This window comes from Haliotis rubra, unplaced genomic scaffold (genome assembly GCF_003918875.1).
Source record: "Haliotis rubra isolate DU_JTF1 unplaced genomic scaffold, ASM391887v1 Scf284, whole genome shotgun sequence".
NCBI lineage: Eukaryota > Metazoa > Mollusca > Gastropoda > Lepetellida > Haliotidae > Haliotis > Haliotis rubra.
Genome location: NW_025766936.1, coordinates 1260234 through 1284789, shown reverse-complemented (window position 1 = coordinate 1284789; position 24556 = coordinate 1260234). Strand labels below are relative to the sequence as shown.

Below are 24556 nucleotides of genomic sequence, written 5' to 3'. Positions count from 1 at the left end.
TTAAACACTTCGTTTGATTTTGCGTATTGCTCAAAAAGATACGCTGTGAACCCAGGATTCGAACCTGCGCGAATAACCCATTGGATTTCAAGTCCAACGCCTTAACCACTCGGCCATCACGAAGCTCTGCCATTTCACCCCTCACTGCTAAAGGGAACTATCTTGTAGAAAGTCGGATTTGGTTAAATAGCAAAAAGAAACTAAAGACGCTGTGAACAGGATTCGAACCTGCGCGGGAATATCCCATTGGATTTCGAGGTCCAACGCCTTAACCACTCGGCCATCCCACAGCACTCCACGTCAGGGGCTTCAAACCACTCAGGCAACTACTCACGAGGGGTTTCACCATCTCAGAGTAACACATCAGCACAATTCAAAATGCAATATAACCAATTCTGTCCACATCACACTCACCCATACACAGCACACAATGTTTCGGAAATAAAACGGCAAACATTTAACCTGAGTTTCTAACTTTTAACTTGGATTTCTTTCATTCTCTTTCTCCCACTCTACAGTTTGCGGTCCCTTTTCTACTCGAGCAATTATTTGTCTTATTTTGTGCCAGCGAGCAGTATTCACAAGTGACCTTTGAGAGCAGGATTCAAAAGAAGGACGTTAATCTCCCAAAGTGCAAAAAGATACGCTGTGAACAGGATTCGAACCTGCGCGGGAATAACCCATTGGATTTCAAGTCCAACGCCTTAACCACTCGGCCATCACAGCTCTGCCATTCACCCTCACTACTAAAGGGGAACTATCTTTGTAGAATGTCGGATTTGGTTAAATAGCAAAAAAAAACTAAGACGCTGTGAACAGGATTCGAACCTGCGCGGGAATATCCCATTGGATTTCGAGTCCAACGCCTTAACCACTCGGCCATCACAGCACTCACGTCAGGGGCTTCAAACACACACTCAGGCAACTACTCACGAGGGGTTTCACCATCTCAAGAGTAACACATCAGCACAATTCAAAATGCAATATAACCAATTCTGTCCACACATCACACTCCACCCATACACAGCACACAATGTTTCCGGAAATAAAACGGCAAACATTTAACCTGAGTTTCTAACTTTTTTAACTTGGATTTCTTTCATTCTCTTTCTCCCCACTCTACAGTTTGGCTGTCCCTTTTCTACTCGAGCAATTTTATCTTATTTTGTGCCAGCGAGCGAGTATTCACCAGTGACCTTTGAAACAGGATTCAAAGAAAGACGTTAATCTCCCAAAGTGCAAAAAGATACGCTGTGAACAGGATTCGAACCTGCGCGGGAATAACCCATTTGGATTTCAAGTCCAACGCCCATACTTAACCACTCGGCCATCACAGCTCTGCCATTCACCCTCACTGCACTAAGGGAACTATCTTGTAGAATGTCGGATTTGGTTAAATAGCAAAAAACTAAGACGCTGTGAACAGGATTCGAACCTGCGCGGGAATATCCCATTGGATTTCGAGGTCCAACGCCTTAACCACTCGGCCATCCACAGCACTCACGTCAGGGGCTTCAAACACACTCAGGCAACTACTCACGAGGGTTTCACCATCTCAGGTAACACATCAGCACAATTCAAAATGCAATATAACCAATTCTGTCTACATCACACTCACCCATACACAGCACACAATGTTTCGGAAATAAAACAATGAACATTTAACCTGAGTTTCTAACTTTTAACTTGGATTTCTTTCATTCTCTTTCTCTCCCACTCTACAGTTTTGCTGTCCCTTTTCTACTCGAGGCAATTTGTCTTATTTTGTGCCAGCGAGCGGTATTCACCAGTGACCTTTGAGCGGGATTCAAAGAAAGACGTTAATCTCCCAAAGTGCAAAAAGATACGCTGTGAACAGGATTCGAACCTGCGCGGGAATAACCCATTGGATTTCAAGTCCAACGCCTTAACCACTCGGCCATCCCGCAGCTCTGCCATTCACCCCCTCACTCACTAAGGAACTATCTTGTAGAATGTCGGATTTGGTTAAATAGCAAAAAAAACTAAGAGACGCTGTGAACAGGATTCGAACCTGCGCGGGAATATCCCATTGGATTTCGAGGTCCAACGCCTTAACCACTCGGCCATCACAGCACTCACGTCAGGGGCTTCAAACACACTCAGGCAACTACTCACGAGGGTTTTCACCATCTCAAAGGTAACACATCAGCACAATTCAAAATGCAATATAACCAATTCTGTCCACATCACACTCACCCATACACACTGCACACAATGTTTCCGGAAATAAAACGGCAAAGCATTTAACCTGGAGTTTCTAACTTTTTTAACTTGGATTTCTTTTCATTCTCTTTCTCCCACTCTACAGTTTTGCTGTCTCATTTTCTACTCGAGCAATTGTCTTATTTTGTGCCAGCAGAGCAGTATTCACCAGTGACCTTTGAAACGAGTTCAAAGAAGACGTTAATCTCCCAAAGTGCAAAAGATACGCTGTGAACAGGATTCGAACCTGCGCGGGAATAACCCATTGGATTTCAAGTCCAACGCCTTAACCACTCAGCCATCACGGCTCTGCCATTCACCCTCACTACTAAAGGGAACTATCTTGTAGAATGTCGGATTTGGTTAAATAGCAAAAAAAGCTAAGACGCTGTGAACAGGATTCGAACCTGCGCGGGAATATCCCATTAGTTTCGAGTCCAACGCCTTAACCACTCGGCCATCACAGCACTCACGTCAGGGGCTTCAAACACACTCAGGGCAACTACTCACGAGGGTTTCACCAATCATCTCAGGTAACACATCAGCACAATTCAAAATGCAATGCCAACCAATTCTGTCCACATCACACTCCACCCACATACACAGCACACAATGTTTCGGAAATAAAACGGCAAACATTTAACCTGAGTTTCTAACTTTTAACTTAGTTTCTTTCATTCTCTTTCTCCCCACTCTACAGTTTGGCTGTCCCTTTTCTACTCGAGCAATTGTCTTATTTTGTGCCAGCGAGCAGTATTCACCAGTGATTTGACCTTGGAGCAGGATTCAAAAAAAGAAAGACGTTAATCTCCCAAAGTGCAAAAGATACGCTGTGAACAGAGTTCGAACCTGCCCTGAGAATAACCCATCCCAGGATTTCAAGTCCAACGCCTTTTTTTTCTTTAAAACATTTTATTCACATGATGAGATTATTACAGATGCAGACGAGTGCTCACACTACCACCCAAAATTTAAAGAGAGTTATCACAGAGTTTAGGTGGCAGCGACTAACAGTTCATTTCTAAAGGCAGGAAAGATATTGAATAAGTTTTGTACAGTTTATAACAATATGCATTTATGACTATACAACACATTTCATTCAGTGCAAACAGTTTTACTCCTTAGAAATATATACTTAACGCAGTGAAAAGCATCTTGAATCTAACGGATCGTTTGAGAACAACCTCATTTCCGTTCAACTCCATGTATGTGTTGGTCATAATGTATTTTTGAATGAAGATGTGTGATTGATTTACTTTCAGAATATTTAAACAGCAAATATCTAAAATGGCGCCTTATCATAGTCTTGAATAATGCCCTCACATCAAATGAGATGGTGTTGTGACTTGTCATTATAACTCTCCTTTTAAATACAGACAGACGATATATTGATAATACAATATCTATGAATGGTTTACATGATAATTTCTTTTCTGGTAGGAATCCTAACAGGTAACCAGAGTGACAGCTGTCAAAGGGTAAACCCTGAATCATGGCACACATCTGTCAACATTTCAATTACTATTGTTTTGCAAAGGAAGATAACTCTTTGCAATAGATGAAGAGAGATGTAAAATGTCTTCTGTTTCACTTAGACACACTGGGCAAACATCCTGTGTTTGACAGTCCAATTTTCGAGTTTTTCATATGTAAAGACAATGTGCATGAGCAATTTTGAAATCTAACTCTACAGAATCTGATGATTTATCTGTTTGCCATACATTTAGCCAAATATCTTTCAATTAATATCTAAGGCAATGTTATCCCACCAGCAGATAGCTACTGGTTCCTTGAAATATTTTTTTCCTGAAAATTTCATAACAATATTTAGCTGTAAATACTTCAACAGATACATCCTGTTCAGTTCAGCAATTGTGCAGATAATGTCCCTTGAGGAAGTTTTTTGCCAACAACAGATAAAATGATCCTTTTCCACTCTGACGGAAGCGCATATAAAATAATCCTATAACATTGTTGTATTGTACTTGTGTCTATCTCAGGTAAGGTGTCATGGACTATTTTTTCTCAATAATTTGTTCAGACATGAATTTGGGAATGACTTCCAAGCAAATATGTTTAATACAAATAATCCCACTTGAAATGAACGATTGAAACATGAGAGTTTTTCCATTAAATGTAATCAGTGGATTTTTAAACAGTGGTTGATTCATTATATCCATTATATTGCGAAGTAATGGTCTTTTCCTTCATTAATTTCATTCCATGCAGCGAAAAGCTCAGCATAAAAGGGCTTATATTCTGTAAGTAAGACTTATCATATTCAAGAGATAAGGCATGAACTCCCAAGTTCATTTGTCAGGAGATGAGACATAAAATATTCCATGGTTTGTTTCCAAATACAGCTGAGCTGGCTATTGACGAAAGCTCTCTCAACAATTTTAGCCTCAATGCATATTTTTTTAAACGTAAGCTTGGAAGATTTAAACCTCCATCAACACAAACACCAATGCAGGTATCAAATGCTATTTTGGCAGTCTTATTGTGCCACAAAAACTTCCTAAACATCTAGAGCAAATTTATTTTCAACCCACTGTGGAACAGGTATTACAGTAAACATATACCACAAGCGAGAGCTCATAAGTACATTTATTACAATGGCTCTGCCTTGTAAAGTCAGTTGTCTTCGAAGCCAAAATGAATTTAATAGCATTTGTATTTTTTAGTATTTTTCTTTTCCCAATTTAGTGTTTCACACAGTGTTTTATCACGTACCAAAGTAAATGCCTAGTATTTCTATACAATCTCTCTTAACTTTAACCGGGAGTTGGATTAAAAAATCACGACACCTATTTTTGCCCAATAACAAAATTTCAGATTTTTTTTCAATGTTGATTTTGGCACCCGTTGCCTGACAATATAAGTTGACTGTGCGAAAAGATTCAGTAGCAAGAGCTCACATTTTGAGACAGTGATTGTGGTTGTCATCAGCATGTTGATAGATTAAAGATGAAAATGTTTTTGATTTTGATACCTTGAATGAGAGGGTTGTGTTTTATCAACAAATTTAATGGTTCTGATATAAGAACAAATACATCGAGCTCATCGGATCTCCTGCCTTTACCTCCACGTGATAATTTGAAATATGGACTTAAATGTCCATTACATGACAAGAACTTTTTTAATGTCTGTATATAAAATTTTACCCAAGTTATAAAATGATTCCCAAAATTGAATTTCTGTAAAATATCTAACATGTACCTGTGTGAGCTCACTCTGTCAAAAGCTTTCTCTCTTGATCTATTTTTGATCAAAAACGCATCCTCATCTTCATGATCAACAATATCAACTATATCTCTCAAAGGAGAATGTAAATTGTGCGCAATGTCTCTCCCAGGTACACAACATGTTTGTTCAGGGGAGATAATATCTGACAATACAGACTTTAGTCTTAATGACAATAATGCGTGATATTAATTTACAATCAACATTAATTAGTGAAATAGGTCTGTAACATTTTATATCCTTTTATCACCTTTCTTTTTATAGAACAAACTAATGACGCTAGATTTCATAGAACAGAGATAATTCCTTCTCTTCAAAAATACTCTTAGTAACATGATGAAAAAGAGGGACATAAAATCTCCCAAAACCTCAGGTAAAATTCAACAGTCAGACCATCAGGACCTGGAGTTTTGTTACGTTTCATTCCTTTCAATTGCATCTGTCATTTTGTTCTACAGAAATAGGAAGATCACAATGTTCTTTCTGTTCATCATTGATAGTTTTGTGTATCATATTTACAACTTCCTGTTCCTTATAATAATCAAGTGCTTCATCTGTGTATAACTTTTCATAGAAAGATTGTGCAGCGTTTACAATGTCTTCCGTCGTTCGCAACAATGTTCCATCTTCAGCAATGAGCTCTTTGATCGAGTTAGCTTGTTGCTTGGATTTTTCCAAATTCAAAATATAGAAGTGCATCGATCTGACTCAAGAGTCAATTGTGCTTTTGATCTTAAAATAGCACCCTTACAGAGTAATATTGTCATAATCTTCCATTTTCTTTTCTAAATCACACAGTTGTGTAGATTCATAACCAGGTATAGTAGCTAATTTGTGATATTCATTTCGAGAGTTTATTTTGAGTTTTGTAATAATCAGTCTTTGCCAACTTACTTCGTTTTACTAGAATAATATTTTGAGAACTTTTCATTTGATATTTCAAGTTGTCCCACCAGATGAGTGGTTCTGTTTCAAAAATTAAGGCAAGTTTGTTGCTTCCTCAACAATGCTATGAATTTTATAAAAAAATATACCATCTTCCAAAGCTCATTATTAAAAATCCAATTTCAGGACCTCTTTCGATATCACTCAAATCAAGTTTAAGTGACACAATGTTGTGATCACTTATCTTGCAGTATTTAATATAACAATTTATGGTGTTGTTTTAAAAGATGTCTAGACAAAGAAAAAATCAATTCTGGATTGTTTTAAAACACCATTTACACTTTGGATTCTGGAGAATTCCTTTTTTTTATCATAATTTTTGTGTCTCCAAACGTCAACCATGCTATGCTGTTGAATGATAGAAGTCAGAGCATCACTGCTTTTAAGATTAAATGTTTTGTTGTTTATGCCCTTGTCCAACGTAGGATTTAGTATATCATTAAAATCTCCTCCCACAATCATATTATTTGGTTCTATCCACTTTTCCAGTTCTTTATAAAATGTTAACCTTTCATCGAGGCCATTAGGGAGCATATACATTCAATAAGTAATATGTTTTACCATCCACATCAACTTCTGCTTTTAATAGTCTGCCCTCAAGAATCTCTCGTTACCATGTTAATTTGGTATTGTGACAGTTTTGCGATACCAAAATATAGCTACACCCTACGATTTACACTTGTTGAATTGCAAAATAAAATTTTCGGGGAACATATGTTTATAGCTATTGACAAATTTTTCATCCCAGAACGTCTCCTGTAGAAATGCTATGTCTACATGTGACGTGTTGATAAGATGCTAATACTTGTTCAAACTTTCTCACATCTCTTAAACCATTTTACATTCCATGACCATATGTTCCAACATGATGAGAAGTAATAAATACATATGAAGCATCAAGATTTGTTTTAACGTGATCTTTTTCCTTTCTGGATTTTATCACATCCTTCTTTTTCTAGGAGGCCTTCCCCAACATGAGCCTTAATAACATCCTCACTAGGTTTCAAGACATTCCATTTGCCTCTCACACTTCCTGGAGCACCATCTCCTCTATAAGGCTGTGCCAGAACATTTGTGATTGTCTTCTGTGGGAACTACCATCACATCACGATCATCAACATGTATATAATTGTCATTTGTTTCATGCTCAACTAGTCTTATCATGTTTAACAGTGTGCTTGTGACATCATCTATGATACTGTTATCACAAGGAGATACACGTTGTTTGGTATCACTCCTGCACTTACCAACATGTATGCTCCTATCAATTGTTTCTAGTAAAATGTCAAAGACAAAGTCATGTGTTTCTTTGTCCAACTGTGACACAGAAACATCTTCTGCCAATTCTTCAATGTCCAGCTCAGTGGTTGTCACAATCCTTTCTTCCTCTTCTTCTTCTCCGCCATCTTCTTCCAGCTCCTGAAGAATAGGCCACTTGGCTAGTGCCGCATCCGCCTCCATGTCACTCATGTCATCCTCATTTTTCATAATCACCACCTTGACAATTATCATCATTTTCTTCAGACATATCATCATAGCCAAAGCAGTTTGCAGTCCTTAGGTTTACGTTTACACCTGTGGCATTTTGGGAACACGGCAATTGTATTGAACATGTCCTGCGGATCCACAGTTTCTGCACACAATGTTCGGGCAGTTCCTTTTCTCATGCTGATCAGAAGAGACAATGATGACATACTTTCACCTGATCATTATGGAGAACTCTGAAGAAGTCAAATCCTCCATGCGTTTGAAATTTAATGCTGTATGGAAGACTATGAATTCCTGTGGGAAACTTTACCTGTGTGTACCTGGTTCCATCTTCCCAGTTAGTACCAGGAATTTTTTCGTCTGCGGATGGTGTCAACTTCATATACTCCAAACGAATGTAGAACTTCCATTATTTCTCCATCTGTTATGTAGCTGGGCAAGTTCATGAATGACACAACAACTTTGTCATTTACTAAAGGTGTGATATCATACACCTCATTGTTGACAATTAGCCCATCACCCAGTGATTTTACGAGCGAATTCTCCGCTAAGGTAATTTCATAATAATTGTGTCTTGGTGTGCAACAATAAACAGTGTTGTCCCCAATTCAAGTTCAAGAGCCTTGCATACGTCAAAAGCTTTCGGGCGAACATGACTCCCAAACTTCACTCGAATAACGTTCTCTTTCCGATAGACACGAGGTCGGCCATTTTTCCTTGTTTACCTGACTAGGGGGTGGCCTTTGCCCCAACCTGGTGGCTCATAGTCTATTTTTTCAATAAACAAACTTTTCAGAATAACCATAAAACATAATGTACCATTTGTGCAGAGATGAGACAGGAATCTTCACAACCGATGAAGTACTTACTGAAAATATCAGAGCACTGCAAATCACCGTGTTCACACCACCTCACCAAGGGAGGTAACCAAGTCCAACGCCTTAACCACTCAGCCATCACAGCTGTGCCATTCACCCCTCATCTAGTAAAGGGAACTATCTTGTAGAATGTCGGATTTGGTTAAATAGCCAAAAAACTAAGACGCTGTGAACAGGATTCGAACCTGCGCGGGAATATCCCATTGGATTTCGAGTCCAACGCCTTAACCACTCGGCCATCACAGCGCACTCACGTCAGGGGCTTCAAACACACTCAGGCAACTACTCACGAGGGTTTCACCATCTCAGAGTAACACATCAGCACAATTCAAAATGCAATATAACCAATTCTGTCTACATCACACTCACCCATACACAGCACACAATGTTTCGGAAATAAAACGGCAAACATTTAACCTGAGTTTCTAACTTTTAACTTGGATTTCTTTCATTCTCTTTCTCCCACTCTACAGTTTGGCTGTCTCTTTTCTACTCGAGCAATTTTGTCTTATTTTGTGCCAGCGAGCAGTATTCACCAGTGACCTTTGAAACAGGATTCAAAGAAAGACGTTAATCTCCCAAAGTGCAAAAGATACGCTGTGAACAGGATTCGAACCTGCGCGGGAATAACCCATTGGATTTCAAGTCCAACGCCTTAACCACTCGGCCATCACAGCTCTGCCATTTCACCCTCACTACTAAACCAACGGAACTATCTTGTAGAATGTCGGATTTGGTTAAATAGCAAAAAAAACTAAGACGCTGTGAACAGGATTCGAACCTGCGCGGGAATATCCCATTGGATTTCGAGTCCAACGCCTTAACCACTCGGCCATCACAGCACTCACGTCAGGGGCTTCAAACACACTCAGGCAACTACTCACGAGGGTTTCACCATCTCAGAGTAACACATCAGCACAATTCAAAATGCAATATAACCAATTCTGTCCACATCACACTCACCCATACACAGCACACAATGTTTCGGAAATAAAACGGCAAACATTTAACCTGAGTTTCTAACTTTTAACTTGGATTTCTTTCATTCTCTTTCTCCCACTCTACAGTTTGGCTGTCCCTTTTCTACTCGAGCAATTGTCTTATTTTGTGCCAGCGAGCAGTATTCACCAGTGACCTTTGAGCAGGATTCAAAAGAAAGACGTTAATCTCCCAAAGTGCAAAAGATGCGCTGTGAACAGGATTCGAACCTGCGCGGGAATAACCCATTGGATTTCAAGTCCAACGCCTTAACCACTCGGCCATCACAGCTCTGCCATTCACCCTCACTACTAAAGGGAACTATCTTGTAGAATGTCGGATTTGGTTAAATAGCAAAAAAACTAAGACGCTGTGAACAGGATTCGAACCTGCGCGGGAATATCCCATTGGATTTCGAGGTCCAACGCCTTAACCACTCGGCCATCACAGCACTCACGTCAGGGGCTTCAAACACACTCAGGCAACTACTCACGAGGGTTTCACCATCTCAGGTAACACATCAGCACAATTCAAAATGCAATATAACCAATTCTGTCCACATCACACTCACCCATACACAGCACACAATGTTTCGGAAATAAAACGGCAAACATTTAACCTGAGTTTCTAACTTTTAACTTGGATTTCTTTCATTCTCTTTCTCCCACTCTACAGTTTGGCTGTCCCTTTTCTACTCGAGCAATTGTCTTATTTTGTGCCAGCGAGCGAGTATTCACCAGTGACCTTTGAGCAGGATTCAAAGAAAGACGTTAATCTCCCAAAGTGCAAAAGATACGCTGTGAACAGGATTCGAACCTGCGCGGGAATAACCCATTGGATTTCAAGTCCAACGCCTTAACCACTCGGCCATCACAGCTCTGCCATTCACCCTCACTACTAAAGGGAACTATCTTGTAGAATGTCGGATTTGGTTAAATAGCAAAAAGTAATACGCTGTGAACAGGATTCGAACCTGCGCGGGAATATCCCATTGGATTTCGAGTCCAACGCCTTAACCACTCGGCCATCACAGCACTCACGTCAGGGGCTTCAAACACACTCAGGCAACTACTCACGAGGGTTTCACCATCTCAGAGTAACACATCAGCACAATTCAAAATGCAATATAACCAATTCTGTCCACATCACACTCACCCATACACAGCACACAATGTTTCGGAAATAAAACGGCAAACATTTAACCTGAGTTTCTAACTTTTAACTTGGATTTCTTTCATTCTCTTTCTCCCCACTCTACAGTTTGGCTGTCCCTTTTCTACTCGAGCAATTGTCTTATTTTGTGCCAGCGAGCAGTATTCACCAGTGACCTTTGAGCAGGATTCAAAAGAAAGACGTTAATCTCCCAAAGTGCAAAAGATACGCTGTGAACAGGATTCGAACCTGCGCGGGAATAACCCATTGGATTTCAAGTCCAACGCCTTAACCACTCGGCCATCACAGCTCTGCCATTCACCCTCACTACTAAAGGGAACTATCTTGTAGAATGTCGGATTTGGTTAAATAGCAAAAAAAAAACTAAGACGCTGTGAACAGGATTCGAACCTGCGCGGGAATATCCCATTGGATTTCGAGTCCAACGCCTTAACCACTCGGCCATCACAGCACTCACGTCAGGGGCTTCAAACACACTCAGGCAACTACTCACGAGGGTTTCACCATCTCAGAGTAACACATCAGCACAATTCAAAATGCAATATAACCAATTCTGTCCACATCACACTCACCCATACACAGCACACAATGTTTCGGAAATAAAACGGCAAACATTTAACCTGAGTTTCTAACTTTTAACTTGGATTTCTTTCATTCTCTTTCTCCCCTCTACAGTTTGGCTGTCCCTTTTCTACTCGAGCAATTGTCTTATTTTGTGCCAGCGAGCAGTATTCACCAGTGACCTTTGAGCAGGGATTCAAAGAAAGACGTTAATCTCCCAAAGTGCAAAAGATACGCTGTGAACAGGATTCGAACCTGCGCGGGAATAACCCATTGGATTTCAAGTCCAACGCCTTAACCACTCGGCCATCACAGCTCTGCCATTCACCCTCACTACTAAAGGGAACTATCTTGTAGAATGTCGGATTTGGTTAAATAGCAAAAAACTAAGACGCTGTGAACAGGATTCGAACCTGCGCGGGAATATCCCATTGGATTTCGAGTCCAACGCCTTAACCACTCGGCCATCACAGCACTCACGTCAGGGCTTCAAACACACTCAGGCAACTTCTCACGAGGGTTTCACCATCTCAGAGTAACACATCAGCACAATTCAAAATGCAATATAACCAATTCTGTCCACATCACACTCACCCATACACAGCACACAATGTTTCGGAAATAAAACGGCAAACATTTAACCTGAGTTTCTAACTTTTAACTTGGATTTCTTTCATTCTCTTTCTCCCACTCTACAGTTTGGCTGTCCCTTTTTCTACTCGAGCAATTGTCTTATTTTGTGCCAGCGAGCAGTATTCACCAGTGACCTTTGAGCAGGATTCAAAAGAAAGACGTTAATCTCCCAAAGTGCAAAAGATACGCTGTGAACAGGATTCGAACCTGCGCGGGAATAACCCATTGGATTTCAAGTCCAACGCCTTAACCACTCGGCCATCACAGCTCTGCCATTCACCCTCACTACTAAGGGAACTATCTTGTAGAATGTCGGTTTGGTTAAATAGCAAAAAACTAAGACGCTGTGAACAGGATTCGAACCTGCGCGGGAATATCCCATTGGTTTCGAGGTCCAACGCCTTAACCACTCGGCCATCACAGCACTCACGTCAGGGGCTTCAAACACACTCAGGCAACTACTCACGAGGGTTTCACCATCTCAGGTAACACATCAGCACAATTCAAAATGCAATATAACCAATTCTGTCCACATCACACTCACCCATACACAGCACACAATGTTTCGGAAATAAAACGGCAAACATTTAACCTGAGTTTCTAACTTTTAACTTGGATTTCTTTCATTCTCTTTCTCCCACTCTACAGTTTGGCTGTCCCTTTTCTACTCGAGCAATTGTCTTATTTTGTGCCAGCGAGCAGTATTCACCAGTGACCTTTGAGCAGGATTCAAAGAAGACGTTAATCTCCCAAAGTGCAAAAGATACGCTGTGAACAGGATTCGAACCTGCGCGGGAATAACCCATTGGATTTCAAGTCCAACGCCTTAACCACTCGGCCATCACAGCTCTGCCATTCACCCTCACTACTAAGGGAACTATCTTGTAGAATGTCGGATTTGGTTAAATAGCAAAAAACTAAGACGCTGTGAACAGGATTCGAACCTGCGCGGGAATATCCCATTGGATTTCGAGTCCAACGCCTTAACCACTCGGCCATCACAGCACTCACGTCAGGGGCTTCAAACACACTCAGGCAACTACTCACGAGGGTTTCACCATCTCAGGTAACACATCAGCACAATTCAAAATGCAATATAACCAATTCTGTCCACATCACACTCCACCCATACACAGCACACAATGTTTCGGAAATAAAACGGCAAACATTTAACCTGAGTTTCTAACTTTTAACTTGGATTTCTTTCATTCTCTTTCTCCCACTCTACAGTTTGGCTGTCCCTTTTCTACTCGAGCAATTGTCTTATTTTGTGCCAGCGAGCAGTATTCACCAGTGACCTTTGAAACGGGATTCAAAAAGAAAGACGTTAATCTCCCAAAGTGCAAAAAGATACGCTGTGAACAGGATTCGAACCTGCGCGGGAATAACCCATTGGATTTCAAGTCCAACGCCTTAACCACTCGGCCATCACAGCTCTGACATTTCACCCTCACTACTAAAGGGAACTATCTTGTAGAATGTCGGATTTGGTTAAATAGCAACAAAAAACTAAGACGCTGTGAACAGGATTCGAACCTGCGCGGGAATATCCCATTGGATTTCGAGTCCAACGCCTTAACCACTCGGCCATCACAGCACTCACGTCAGGGGCTTCAAACACACTCAGGCAACTACTCACGAGGGTTTCACCATCTCAGAGTAACACATCAGCACAATTCAAAATGCAATATAACCAATTCTGTCCACATCACACTCCACCCATACACAGCACACAATGTTTCGGAAATAAAACGGCAAACATTTAACCTGAGTTTCTAACTTTTAACTTGGATTTCTTTCATTCTCTTTCTCCCCACTCTACAGTTTGGCTGTCCCTTTCTTCTACTCGAGCAATTGTCTTATTTTGTGCCAGCGAGCGGTATTCACCAGTGACCTTTGAGCAGGATTCAAAAGAAAGACGTTAATCTCCCAAAGTGCAAAAGATACGCTGTGAACAGGTTCGAACCTGCGCGGGAATAACCCATTGGATTTCAAGTCCAACGCCTTAACCACTCGGCCATCACAGCTCTGCCATTCACCCTCACTACTAAAGGGAACTATCTTGTAGAATGTCGGATTTGGTTAAATAGCAAAAACTAAGACGCTGTGAACAGGATTCGAACCTGCGCGGGAATATCCCATTGGTTTCGAGTCCAACGCCTTAACCACTCGGCCATCCACAGCACTCCACGTCAGGGGCTTCAAACACACTCAGGCAACTACTCACGAGGTTTCACCATCTCAGAGTAACACATCAGCACAATTCAAAATGCAATATAACCAATTCTGTCCACATCACACTCCCACTTACATACACAGCACACAATGTTTCGGAAATAAAACGGCAAACATTTAACCTGAGTTTCTAACTTTTAACTTGGATTTCTTTCATTCTCTTTCTCCCACTCTACAGTTTGGCTGTCTCTTTTCTACTCGAGCAATTGTCTTATTTTGTGCCAGCGAGCGAGTATTCACCAGTGACCTTTGAAGCAGGATTCAAAGAAAGACGTTAATCTCCCAAAGTTAAAAAGATACGCTGTGAACAGGATTCGAACCTGCGCGGGAATAACCCATTGGATTTCAAGTCCAACGCCTTAACCACTCGGCCATCCGACAGCTCTGCCATTCACCCTCACTACTAAAGGGAACTATCTTGTAGAATGTCGGATTTGGTTAAATAGCAAAAAACTAAGACGCTGTGAACAGGATTCGAACCTGCGGGAATATCCCATTGGATTTCGAGTCCAACGCCTTAACCACTCAGCCATCACAGCACTCACGTCAGGGGCTTCAAACACACTCAGGCAACTTCTCACTCCCACGTCAGAGGGTTTCACCATCTCAGAGTAACACATCAGCACAATTCAAAATGCAATATAACCAATTCTGTCCACATCACACTCCACCCATACACAGCACACAATGTTTCGGAAATAAAACGGCAAACATTTAACCTGAGTTTCTAACTTTTAACTTGATTTCTTTTCAAATGGCTTCTTTCTCCCCACTCTACAGTTTTGACGCTGTCCCTTTTCTACTCGAGCAATTGTCTTATTTTTGTACCAGCGAGCAGTATTCACCAGTGACCTTTGAGCAGGAGTTCAAAGAAAGACGTTAATCTCCCCAAAGTGCAAAAAGATACGCTGTGAACAGGATTCGAACCTGCGCCAGACATAATTTTGGAATAACCCATTTAGATTTCAAGTCCAACGCCTTAACCACTCAGCCATCCACAGCTCTGCCATTCACCCTCACTACTAAGGGGAACTATCTTGTAGAATGTCGGATTTGGTTAAATGTAGCAAAAAACTAAGACGCTGTGAACAGGTTTTGTTCGAACCTGCGCGGGAATATCCCATTGGATTTCGAGTCAACGCCTTAACCACTCCACAGCCATCACCGATTATCGCACTCACGTCAGGGGCTTCAAACACCTCAGGCAGCTACTCACAAGGGTTTCCTGCCATCTCAGGAACAGTAACACATCGGCAGCACAATTCAAAATGCAATATAACCAATTCTGTCCCTATCCCACATCACACTCACCCATTACACAGCGCACAATGTTTCACATTGGAAATGAAATGCGCAGCAAACATTTAACCTGGAGTTTGATTGAAAAATCACTAACTTTTTAACTTGGATTTCTTTCATTTCTCTTTCTCCTCTACAGTTTGGCTGTCCCTTTTTCTACTCGATGTTACCAATTGTCTTATTTTGTGCCAGCGAGCAGTATTCACCAGTGACCTTTGAGAGCAGGTATAAATCTCCAAAGATAAATTTCCTAAGAATTTGAAATAAATATTGGTGTGAAACCCTGTCAAAAGCTTTTTCTTGATCTATTTTTATGAGATATGAGTCATCATTACGATTATTGATAACATCAATAACATCTCGAACAGAGTGAAGGTTGTTGGCTATGTCTCTTCCTGGTACACAACAAGATTGTTCAGGGGAGACAATTGAAGCCATGACATTTCTCAATCTCAACGATAACACTCTTGATATGAGTTTAGAATCTACATTAATCAATGAAATAGGTCTGTAACACTTAATGTCTCTCTTGTCTCCTTTCTTTTTATAAAACAAACTGATAATACTGTTTTTCATGGAACGAGAAAGATTATGTTCTTTGTGTATACCATCCACAACTTCTAAAAAAGAAGGGACATAAAATATCCCAAAACTTTAAATAAAACTCAACAGTTAGCCCGTCCGGGCCAGGTGATTTATTCTTTTTCATTCCTTTGAGTGCCACTGTAAGCTCACTCTGAGAAATAGGTAGGTCACATGAATTTTTTTCTTCCTCAGAAAGTTTTTTTTCAATGTTATCAATGAGGCCCTGTTGTTTTACTAAATTACATTGCTCCGCATTAAATAAGGACGAGTAAAATTGCTGAGCAGTATCCAAAATATCCTCTGTGCTCCTGGCTATCGTACCATCTTCCTTGAAGAGTAATGTTATTGAATTAGCCTGTTGTTTAGTTTTTTTCAAGATTCAGAAAGTAACTGGTGTTTCTATCTGAATCCAGCGTGCACTGTGCTTTTGACCTGAGAATGGCACCCTTGCATTTATTATTGTCATATATCTCAAGTTCATTTTCCAATGATTGTAAATCAGTAGATGTATAGCCAGGAATGGAGGATATTTTATGATATTCAATTCTAAGCTTATTTTGAATTTTGTAATAATCAGCTTTTGCTTGGTTGCCTTTTAGATGCATAAAATCTGGAAAATGTTTTGAACTTGTATTTTAAGTTATCCCACCATATCAATGGCTCTGTTTTAAGTAAAGGGCACTGTTTTGCCTCCTCTATTAATGCAATAATTCTTAGGTAGAATGTGAAATCTTCCAGAAGCTGATTATTAAAAATCCATACCCCAGGACCTCTTTCTACTGAAGAAAAGTCCAACCTCAGTGCAACTATACTGTGATCACTCACAGAGGAGTATCTAATGTAACTGTTTATAGCGCTTGTAATAAGATCTCTTGAAACAATTATGAGATCAATTCTAGATTGTTTAAGAACTCCTAACACATACTGCATTCTAGTAAACTCTTTTTGTCATAGTTTTATACCTCCATATATCAACAAAGTTGTTATTGGTGAGAAAATTGTTTAAAACGTTGCTACTTTGAATGTTAAACGATGTATTATTTATGCCCTTATCAAGTAAAGGATTTATTATCTCATTAAAAGCCCCAGCACAAATTAAATGTTCTTTTTCAATCCATTTTCTTAAATTGTTGAAGAAATGTATTCTCTCCTTAATCTCATTTGGGGCATACACATTTAATAAACTCACTGTTCTATCTTCAATAGATAAAGAAGCCTTTATTATTCTTCCATCTTCATCTTTTTTTAAGCATCGTAACTTTTTTGCTCAAAACCAGTTGAGACTAATATCGCTACACCTCTTCTGTCATTTTCTGCATTAGAATATAAAATAGTTCCTGGCCATAAATGTTTATATTTTTCTATATATTCATCTGACCAAAAGGTTTCCTGCAAAATGCAATATCAACGTGCAAATTCTGAATTAGTGCAAATACATTTTGCATTTTAGCTATATCACGGAGTCCATTTACATTCCATGACCATATTGTGACCATTACAATAAAGAGAAATAGATGGATAATAAACAACATTATGAGGTTTCCATAACACTTTTCGACACACCTGATAGTTCTCTTCTGTCGTTGACCTTTTCTGCTTTCTTTTTCTTTTGTTGGTCTTTTTTGCTTTCTCTCACTTTATTTTTCAAGTCATTGCTATGTATTACTGTGTCTGTTAACTTTGGCTGTAGTTTGTGCCTTCTTGCACGTTTACGTGAAGAAATTGTCCACTTAGCAGGTGTCACAAGTGTTTGTCGAATGTCTTTATCATCTTCTGTTATGTCAAGTCTATCTTGAGACAAAGCGTTCTGGTCTGTGCTGTCATTGTCCTTCTCCTTGTCACAACTAGGAATGATCTCAGAAGATGGAACTGCGCGTGGATGTGCTTCCTCAGCCTTTCTTTCCTTTTCTTCTCCTTTTGTGTCTTCCTCTTCATTGTCTTTTTCTTCTTCTGGTTCATCTGTATGGTTCTCATTTGACTCATGGTCCAGAGGAACCTCATCCCAAGATTTTGTTGGGGCCAGCTCTCTCTCCAGCTCAGATTCAGAAACACTGATCTGATCATTATCTTCAACATCAGAGAAACAGTGATGTTGGATTTCGAGTCCAACGCCTTAACCACTCGGCCATCACAGCACTCACGTCAGGGGGGCTTCAAACACACTCAGGCAACTACTCACGAGGGTTTCACCATCTCAGAGTAACACATCAGCACAATTCAAAATGCAATATAACCAATTCTGTCCACATCACACTCACCCATACACAGCACACAATGTTTCGGAAATAAAACGGCAAACATTTAACCTGAGTTTCTAACTTTTAACTTGGATTTCTTTCATTCTCTTTCTCCCACTCTACAGTTTTGCTGTCTCTTTTCTACTCGAGCAATTGTCTTATTTTGTGCCAGCGAGCAGTATTCACCAGTGACCTTTGAAACGGGATTCAAAAGAAAGACGTTAATCTCCCAAAGTGCAAAAGATACGCTGTGAACAGGATTCGAACCTGCGCGGGAATAACCCATTGGATTTCAAGTCCAACGCCTTAACCACTCGGCCATCACAGCTCTGCCATTCACCCTCACTACTAAGGGAACTATCTTGTAGAATGTCGGATTTGGTTAAATAGCAAAAAAACTAAGACGCTGTGAACAGGATTCGAACCTGCGCGGGAATATCCCATTGGATTTCGAGTCCAACGCCTTAACCACTCGGCCATCACAGCACTCACGTCAGGGGCTTCAAACACACTCAGGCAACTACTCACGAGGGTTTCACCATCTCAGAGTAACACATCAGCACAATTCAAAATGCAATATAACCAATTCTGTCCACATCACACTCACCCATACACAGCACACAATGTTTCGGAAATAAAACGGCAAACATTTAACCTGAGTTTCTAACTTTTAACTTGGATTTCTTTCATTCTCTTTCTCCCACTCTACAGTTTTGCTGTCTATTTTCTACTCGAGCAATTGTCTTATTTTGTGCCAGCGAGCAGTATTCACCAGTGACCTTTGAAACGGGATTCAAAAAGAAAGACGTTAATCTCCCAAAGTGCAAAAGATACGCTGTGAACAGGATTCGAACCTGCGCGGGAATAACCCATTGGATTTCAAGTCCAACGCCTTAACCACTCGGCCATCACAGCTCTGCCATTCACCCTCACTACTAAGGGAACTATCTTGTAGAATGTCGGATTTGGTTAAATAGCAAAAAAAACTAAGACGCTGTGAACAGGATTCGAACCTGCGCGGGAATATCCCATTGATTTCGAGTCCAACGCCTTAACCACTCGGCCATCACAGCACTCACGTCAGGGGCTTCAAACACACTCAGGCAACTACTCACGAGGGTTTCACCATCTCAGAGTAACACATCAGCACAATTCAAAATGCAATATAACCAATTCTGTCCACATCACACTCACCCATACACAGCACACAATGTTTCGGAAATAAAACGGCAAACATTTAACCTGAGTTTCTAACTTTTAACTTGGATTTCTTTCATTCTCTTTCTCCCACTCTACAGTTTGGCTGTCCATTTTCTACTCGAGCAATTGTCTTATTTTGTGCCAGCGAGCAGTATTCACCAGTGACCTTTGAAACGGGATTCAAAAAGAAAGACGTTAATCTCCCAAAGTGCAAAAAGATACGCTGTGAACAGGATTCGAACCTGCGCGGGAATAACCCATTGGATTTCAAGTCCAACGCCTTAACCACTCGGCCATCACAGCTCTGCCATTCACCCTCACTACTAAGGGAACTATTTTGTAGATTGTCGGATTTGGTTAAATAGCAAAAAAAACCAACTAAGACGCTGTGAACAGGATTCGAACCTGCGCGGGAATATCCCATTGGATTTCGAGTCCAACGCCTTAACCACTCGGCCATCACAGCACTCACGTCAGGGGCTTCAAACACACTCAGGCAACTACTCACGAGGGTTTCACCATCTCAGAGTAACACATCAGCACAATTCAAAATGCAATATAACCAATTCTGTCCACATCACACTCACCCATACACAGCACACAATGTTTCGGAAATAAAACGGCAAACATTTAACCTGAGTTTCTAACTTTTAACTTGGATTTCTTTCATTCTCTTTCTCCCACTCTACAGTTTGGCTGTCTCTTTTCTACTCGAGCAATTGTCTTATTTTGTGCCAGCGAGCAGTATTCACCAGTGACCTTTGAAACGGGATTCAAAAGAAAGACGTTAATCTCCCAAAGTGCAAAAAAGATACGCTGTGAACAGGATTCGAACCTGCGCGGGAATAACCCATTGGATTTCAAGTCCAACGCCTTAACCACTCGGCCATCACAGCTCTGCCATTCACCCTCACTACTAAGGGAACTATCTTGTAGAATGTCGGATTTGGTTAAATAGCAAAAAAAAACTAAGACGCTGTGAACAGGATTCGAACCTGCGCGGGAATATCCCATTGGATTTCGAGTCCAACGCCTTAACCACTCGGCCATCACAGCACTCACGTCAGGGGCTTCAAACACACTCAGGCAACTACTCACGAGGGTTTCACCATCTCAGAGTAACACATCAGCACAATTCAAAATGCAATATAACCAATTCTGTCCACATCACACTCACCCATACACAGCACACAATGTTTCGGAAATAAAACGGCAAACATTTAACCTGAGTTTCTAACTTTTAACTTGGATTTCTTTCATTCTCTTTCTCCCACTCTACAGTTTGGCTGTCTCTTTTCTACTCGAGCAATTGTCTTATTTTGTGCCAGCGAGCAGTATTCACCAGTGACCTTTGAAACGGGATTCAAAAAGAAAGACGTTAATCTCCCAAAGTGCAAAAAGATACGCTGTGAACAGGATTCGAACCTGCGCGGGAATAACCCATTGGATTTCAAGTCCAACGCCTTAACCACTCGGCCATCACAGCTCTGCCATTCACCCTCACTACTAAGGGAACTATCTTGTAGAATGTCGGATTTGGTTAAATAGCAAAAAAAAACTAAGACGCTGTGAACAGGATTCGAACCTGCGCGGGAATATCCCATTGGATTTCGAGTCCAACGCCTTAACCACTCGGCCATCACAGCACTCACGTCAGGGGCTTCAAACACACTCAGGCAACTACTCACGAGGGTTTCACCATCTCAGAGTAACACATCAGCACAATTCAAAATGCAATATAACCAATTCTGTCCACATCACACTCACCCATACACAGCACACAATGTTTCGGAAATAAAACGGCAAACATTTAACCTGAGTTTCTAACTTTTAACTTGGATTTCTTTCATTCTCTTTCTCCCACTCTACAGTTTGGCTGTCCTTTTCTACTCGAGCAATTGTCTTATTTTGTGCCAGCGAGCAGTATTCACCAGTGACCTTTGAAACGGGATTCAAAAGAAAGACGTTAATCTCCCAAAGTGCAAAAGATACGCTGTGAACAGGATTCGAACCTGCGCGGGAATAACCCATTGGATTTCAAGTCCAACGCCTTAACCACTCGGCCATCACAGCTCTGCCATTCACCCTCACTACTAAGGGAACTATCTTGTAGAATGTCGGATTTGGTTAAATAGCAAAAAAAAACTAAGACGCTGTGAACAGGATTCGAACCTGCGCGGGAATATCCCATTGGATTTCGAGTCCAACGCCTTAACCACTCGGCCATCACAGCACTCACGTCAGGGGCTTCAAACACACTCAGGCAACTACTCACGAGGGTTTCACCATCTCAGAGTAACACATCAGCACAATTCAAAATGCAATATAACCAATTCTGTCCACATCACACTCACCCATACACAGCACACAATGTTTCGGAAATAAAACGGCAAACATTTAACCTGAGTTTCTAACTTTTAACTTGGATTTCTTTCATTCTCTTTCTCCCACTCTACAGTTTTGCTGTCCCTTTTCTACTCGAGCAATTGTCTTATTTTGTGCCAGCGAGCAGTATTCACCAGTGACCTTTGAAACGGGATTCAAAAAGAAAGACGTTAATCTCCCAAAGTGCAAAAAGATACGCTGTGAACAGGATTCGAACCTGCGCGGGAATAACCCATTGGATTTCAAGTCCAACGCCTTAACCACTCGGCCATCACAGCTCTGCCATTCACCCTCACTACTAAGGGAACTATCTTGTAGAATGTCGGATTTGGTTAAATAGCAAAAAAACTAAGACGCTGTGAACAGGATTCGAACCTGCGCGGGAATATCCCATTGGATTTCGAGTCCAACGCCTTAACCACTCGGCCATCACAGCACTCACGTCAGGGGCTTCAAACACACTCAGGCAACTACTCACGAGGGTTTCACCATCTCAGAGTAACACATCAGCACAATTCAAAATGCAATATAACCAATTCTGTCCACATCACACTCACCCATACACAGCACACAATGTTTCGGAAATAAAACGGCAAACATTTAACCTGAGTTTCTAACTTTTAACTTGGATTTCTTTCATTCTCTTTCTCCCACTCTACAGTTTGGCTGTCTCTTTTCTACTCGAGCAATTGTCTTATTTTGTGCCAGCGAGCAGTATTCACCAGTGACCTTTGAAACGGGATTCAAAAAGAAAGACGTTAATCTCCCAAAGTGCAAAAAGATACGCTGTGAACAGGATTCGAACCTGCGCGGGAATAACCCATTGGATTTCAAGTCCAACGCCTTAACCACTCGGCCATCACAGCTCTGCCATTCACCCTCACTACTAAGGGAACTATCTTGTAGAATGTCGGATTTGGTTAAATAGCAAAAAAACTAAGACGCTGTGAACAGGATTCGAACCTGCGCGGGAATATCCCATTGGATTTCGAGTCCAACGCCTTAACCACTCGGCCATCACAGCACTCACGTCAGGGGCTTCAAACACACTCAGGCAACTACTCACGAGGGTTTCACCATCTCAGAGTAACACATCAGCACAATTCAAAATGCAATATAACCAATTCTGTCCACATCACACTCACCCATACACAGCACACAATGTTTCGGAAATAAAACGGCAAACATTTAACCTGAGTTTCTAACTTTTAACTTGGATTTCTTTCATTCTCTTTCTCCCACTCTACAGTTTGGCTGTCTCTTTTCTACTCGAGCAATTGTCTTATTTTGTGCCAGCGAGCAGTATTCACCAGTGACCTTTGAAACGGGATTCAAAAGAAAGACGTTAATCTCCCAAAGTGCAAAAAGATACGCTGTGAACAGGATTCGAACCTGCGCGGGAATAACCCATTGGATTTCAAGTCCAACGCCTTAACCACTCGGCCATCACAGCTCTGCCATTCACCCTCACTACTAAGGGAACTATCTTGTAGAATGTCGGATTTGGTTAAATAGCAAAAAAACTAAGACGCTGTGAACAGGATTCGAACCTGCGCGGGAATATCCCATTGGATTTCGAGTCCAACGCCTTAACCACTCGGCCATCACAGCACTCACGTCAGGGGCTTCAAACACACTCAGGCAACTACTCACGAGGGTTTCACCATCTCAGAGTAACACATCAGCACAATTCAAAATGCAATATAACCAATTCTGTCCACATCACACTCACCCATACACAGCACACAATGTTTCGGAAATAAAACGGCAAACATTTAACCTGAGTTTCTAACTTTTAACTTGGATTTCTTTCATTCTCTTTCTCCCACTCTACAGTTTGGCTGTCCTTTTCTACTCGAGCAATTGTCTTATTTTGTGCCAGCGAGCAGTATTCACCAGTGACCTTTGAAACGGGATTCAAAAGAAAGACGTTAATCTCCCAAAGTGCAAAAGATACGCTGTGAACAGGATTCGAACCTGCGCGGGAATAACCCATTGGATTTCAAGTCCAACGCCTTAACCACTCGGCCATCACAGCTCTGCCATTCACCCTCACTACTAAGGGAACTATCTTGTAGAAAGTCGGATTTGGTTAAATAGCAAAAAAAAACTAAGACGCTGTGAACAGGATTCGAACCTGCGCGGGAATATCCCATTGGATTCGAGTCCAACGCCTTAACCACTCGGCCATCACAGCACTCACGTCAGGGGCTTCAAACACACTCAGGCAACTACTCACGAGGGTTTCACCATCTCAGAGTAACACATCAGCACAATTCAAAATGCAATATAACCAATTCTGTCCACATCACACTCACCCATACACAGCACACAATGTTTCGGAAATAAAACGGCAAACATTTAACCTGAGTTTCTAACTTTTAACTTGGATTTCTTTCATTCTCTTTCTCCCACTCTACAGTTTGGCTGTCTCTTTTCTACTCGAGCAATTGTCTTATTTTGTGCCAGCGAGCAGTATTCACCAGTGACCTT

The 24556-nt window shown here is 41.0% G+C and overlaps 45 non-coding genes across 45 annotated transcripts; all 45 read right to left on the bottom strand.

The window, feature by feature from the left end:
* Positions 1 to 644: 644 nt before the first annotated feature.
* On the bottom strand, positions 645 to 726 carry Trnas-uga. The gene has a single exon. It is a non-coding gene; the product is annotated as a tRNA-Ser (tRNA).
* An 81-nt stretch (positions 727 to 807) lies between these two features.
* Positions 808 to 889, bottom strand: Trnas-cga. Its single transcript has one exon. It is a non-coding gene; the product is annotated as a tRNA-Ser (tRNA).
* A 360-nt stretch (positions 890 to 1249) lies between these two features.
* On the bottom strand, positions 1250 to 1337 carry Trnas-uga. Its single transcript has one exon. It is a non-coding gene; the product is annotated as a tRNA-Ser (tRNA).
* A 509-nt stretch (positions 1338 to 1846) lies between these two features.
* Positions 1847 to 1930, bottom strand: Trnas-uga. Its single transcript has one exon. It is a non-coding gene; the product is annotated as a tRNA-Ser (tRNA).
* Positions 1931 to 2011: 81 nt separating this feature from the next.
* On the bottom strand, positions 2012 to 2094 carry Trnar-ucg. Its single transcript has one exon. It is a non-coding gene; the product is annotated as a tRNA-Arg (tRNA).
* Positions 2095 to 2449: 355 nt separating this feature from the next.
* Trnas-uga lies at positions 2450 to 2531 on the bottom strand. The gene has a single exon. It is a non-coding gene; the product is annotated as a tRNA-Ser (tRNA).
* A 6410-nt stretch (positions 2532 to 8941) lies between these two features.
* Trnas-cga lies at positions 8942 to 9023 on the bottom strand. Its single transcript has one exon. It is a non-coding gene; the product is annotated as a tRNA-Ser (tRNA).
* Positions 9024 to 9372: 349 nt separating this feature from the next.
* Trnas-uga lies at positions 9373 to 9454 on the bottom strand. Its single transcript has one exon. It is a non-coding gene; the product is annotated as a tRNA-Ser (tRNA).
* An 83-nt stretch (positions 9455 to 9537) lies between these two features.
* Trnas-cga lies at positions 9538 to 9619 on the bottom strand. The gene has a single exon. It is a non-coding gene; the product is annotated as a tRNA-Ser (tRNA).
* Positions 9620 to 9964: 345 nt separating this feature from the next.
* Positions 9965 to 10046, bottom strand: Trnas-uga. The gene has a single exon. It is a non-coding gene; the product is annotated as a tRNA-Ser (tRNA).
* Positions 10047 to 10123: 77 nt separating this feature from the next.
* Trnar-ucg lies at positions 10124 to 10206 on the bottom strand. The gene has a single exon. It is a non-coding gene; the product is annotated as a tRNA-Arg (tRNA).
* A 344-nt stretch (positions 10207 to 10550) lies between these two features.
* Positions 10551 to 10632, bottom strand: Trnas-uga. The gene has a single exon. It is a non-coding gene; the product is annotated as a tRNA-Ser (tRNA).
* Positions 10633 to 10707: 75 nt separating this feature from the next.
* On the bottom strand, positions 10708 to 10789 carry Trnas-cga. The gene has a single exon. It is a non-coding gene; the product is annotated as a tRNA-Ser (tRNA).
* A 346-nt stretch (positions 10790 to 11135) lies between these two features.
* Trnas-uga lies at positions 11136 to 11217 on the bottom strand. Its single transcript has one exon. It is a non-coding gene; the product is annotated as a tRNA-Ser (tRNA).
* An 80-nt stretch (positions 11218 to 11297) lies between these two features.
* On the bottom strand, positions 11298 to 11379 carry Trnas-cga. The gene has a single exon. It is a non-coding gene; the product is annotated as a tRNA-Ser (tRNA).
* Positions 11380 to 11723: 344 nt separating this feature from the next.
* Trnas-uga lies at positions 11724 to 11805 on the bottom strand. Its single transcript has one exon. It is a non-coding gene; the product is annotated as a tRNA-Ser (tRNA).
* Positions 11806 to 11881: 76 nt separating this feature from the next.
* Trnas-cga lies at positions 11882 to 11963 on the bottom strand. Its single transcript has one exon. It is a non-coding gene; the product is annotated as a tRNA-Ser (tRNA).
* A 345-nt stretch (positions 11964 to 12308) lies between these two features.
* On the bottom strand, positions 12309 to 12390 carry Trnas-uga. The gene has a single exon. It is a non-coding gene; the product is annotated as a tRNA-Ser (tRNA).
* A 74-nt stretch (positions 12391 to 12464) lies between these two features.
* On the bottom strand, positions 12465 to 12546 carry Trnar-ucg. Its single transcript has one exon. It is a non-coding gene; the product is annotated as a tRNA-Arg (tRNA).
* Positions 12547 to 12888: 342 nt separating this feature from the next.
* Positions 12889 to 12970, bottom strand: Trnas-uga. The gene has a single exon. It is a non-coding gene; the product is annotated as a tRNA-Ser (tRNA).
* Positions 12971 to 13045: 75 nt separating this feature from the next.
* Positions 13046 to 13127, bottom strand: Trnas-cga. The gene has a single exon. It is a non-coding gene; the product is annotated as a tRNA-Ser (tRNA).
* A 348-nt stretch (positions 13128 to 13475) lies between these two features.
* On the bottom strand, positions 13476 to 13557 carry Trnas-uga. Its single transcript has one exon. It is a non-coding gene; the product is annotated as a tRNA-Ser (tRNA).
* Positions 13558 to 13637: 80 nt separating this feature from the next.
* Positions 13638 to 13719, bottom strand: Trnas-cga. The gene has a single exon. It is a non-coding gene; the product is annotated as a tRNA-Ser (tRNA).
* Positions 13720 to 14068: 349 nt separating this feature from the next.
* Positions 14069 to 14149, bottom strand: Trnas-uga. The gene has a single exon. It is a non-coding gene; the product is annotated as a tRNA-Ser (tRNA).
* A 507-nt stretch (positions 14150 to 14656) lies between these two features.
* Positions 14657 to 14740, bottom strand: Trnas-uga. Its single transcript has one exon. It is a non-coding gene; the product is annotated as a tRNA-Ser (tRNA).
* A 76-nt stretch (positions 14741 to 14816) lies between these two features.
* On the bottom strand, positions 14817 to 14896 carry Trnas-cga. The gene has a single exon. It is a non-coding gene; the product is annotated as a tRNA-Ser (tRNA).
* Positions 14897 to 18724: 3828 nt separating this feature from the next.
* Trnas-uga lies at positions 18725 to 18806 on the bottom strand. Its single transcript has one exon. It is a non-coding gene; the product is annotated as a tRNA-Ser (tRNA).
* A 76-nt stretch (positions 18807 to 18882) lies between these two features.
* On the bottom strand, positions 18883 to 18964 carry Trnas-cga. Its single transcript has one exon. It is a non-coding gene; the product is annotated as a tRNA-Ser (tRNA).
* A 347-nt stretch (positions 18965 to 19311) lies between these two features.
* On the bottom strand, positions 19312 to 19393 carry Trnas-uga. The gene has a single exon. It is a non-coding gene; the product is annotated as a tRNA-Ser (tRNA).
* Positions 19394 to 19470: 77 nt separating this feature from the next.
* Trnas-cga lies at positions 19471 to 19551 on the bottom strand. The gene has a single exon. It is a non-coding gene; the product is annotated as a tRNA-Ser (tRNA).
* A 348-nt stretch (positions 19552 to 19899) lies between these two features.
* Trnas-uga lies at positions 19900 to 19981 on the bottom strand. Its single transcript has one exon. It is a non-coding gene; the product is annotated as a tRNA-Ser (tRNA).
* Positions 19982 to 20062: 81 nt separating this feature from the next.
* Trnas-cga lies at positions 20063 to 20144 on the bottom strand. Its single transcript has one exon. It is a non-coding gene; the product is annotated as a tRNA-Ser (tRNA).
* Positions 20145 to 20492: 348 nt separating this feature from the next.
* On the bottom strand, positions 20493 to 20574 carry Trnas-uga. Its single transcript has one exon. It is a non-coding gene; the product is annotated as a tRNA-Ser (tRNA).
* A 78-nt stretch (positions 20575 to 20652) lies between these two features.
* On the bottom strand, positions 20653 to 20734 carry Trnas-cga. Its single transcript has one exon. It is a non-coding gene; the product is annotated as a tRNA-Ser (tRNA).
* A 348-nt stretch (positions 20735 to 21082) lies between these two features.
* Positions 21083 to 21164, bottom strand: Trnas-uga. The gene has a single exon. It is a non-coding gene; the product is annotated as a tRNA-Ser (tRNA).
* A 78-nt stretch (positions 21165 to 21242) lies between these two features.
* Positions 21243 to 21324, bottom strand: Trnas-cga. The gene has a single exon. It is a non-coding gene; the product is annotated as a tRNA-Ser (tRNA).
* A 345-nt stretch (positions 21325 to 21669) lies between these two features.
* Trnas-uga lies at positions 21670 to 21751 on the bottom strand. The gene has a single exon. It is a non-coding gene; the product is annotated as a tRNA-Ser (tRNA).
* A 78-nt stretch (positions 21752 to 21829) lies between these two features.
* Trnas-cga lies at positions 21830 to 21911 on the bottom strand. The gene has a single exon. It is a non-coding gene; the product is annotated as a tRNA-Ser (tRNA).
* Positions 21912 to 22259: 348 nt separating this feature from the next.
* Positions 22260 to 22341, bottom strand: Trnas-uga. The gene has a single exon. It is a non-coding gene; the product is annotated as a tRNA-Ser (tRNA).
* Positions 22342 to 22417: 76 nt separating this feature from the next.
* Positions 22418 to 22499, bottom strand: Trnas-cga. The gene has a single exon. It is a non-coding gene; the product is annotated as a tRNA-Ser (tRNA).
* A 348-nt stretch (positions 22500 to 22847) lies between these two features.
* Positions 22848 to 22929, bottom strand: Trnas-uga. Its single transcript has one exon. It is a non-coding gene; the product is annotated as a tRNA-Ser (tRNA).
* Positions 22930 to 23005: 76 nt separating this feature from the next.
* Positions 23006 to 23087, bottom strand: Trnas-cga. Its single transcript has one exon. It is a non-coding gene; the product is annotated as a tRNA-Ser (tRNA).
* A 347-nt stretch (positions 23088 to 23434) lies between these two features.
* On the bottom strand, positions 23435 to 23516 carry Trnas-uga. Its single transcript has one exon. It is a non-coding gene; the product is annotated as a tRNA-Ser (tRNA).
* A 76-nt stretch (positions 23517 to 23592) lies between these two features.
* Positions 23593 to 23674, bottom strand: Trnas-cga. Its single transcript has one exon. It is a non-coding gene; the product is annotated as a tRNA-Ser (tRNA).
* A 345-nt stretch (positions 23675 to 24019) lies between these two features.
* Positions 24020 to 24101, bottom strand: Trnas-uga. Its single transcript has one exon. It is a non-coding gene; the product is annotated as a tRNA-Ser (tRNA).
* Between the last annotated feature and the right edge of the window lie 455 nt (positions 24102 to 24556).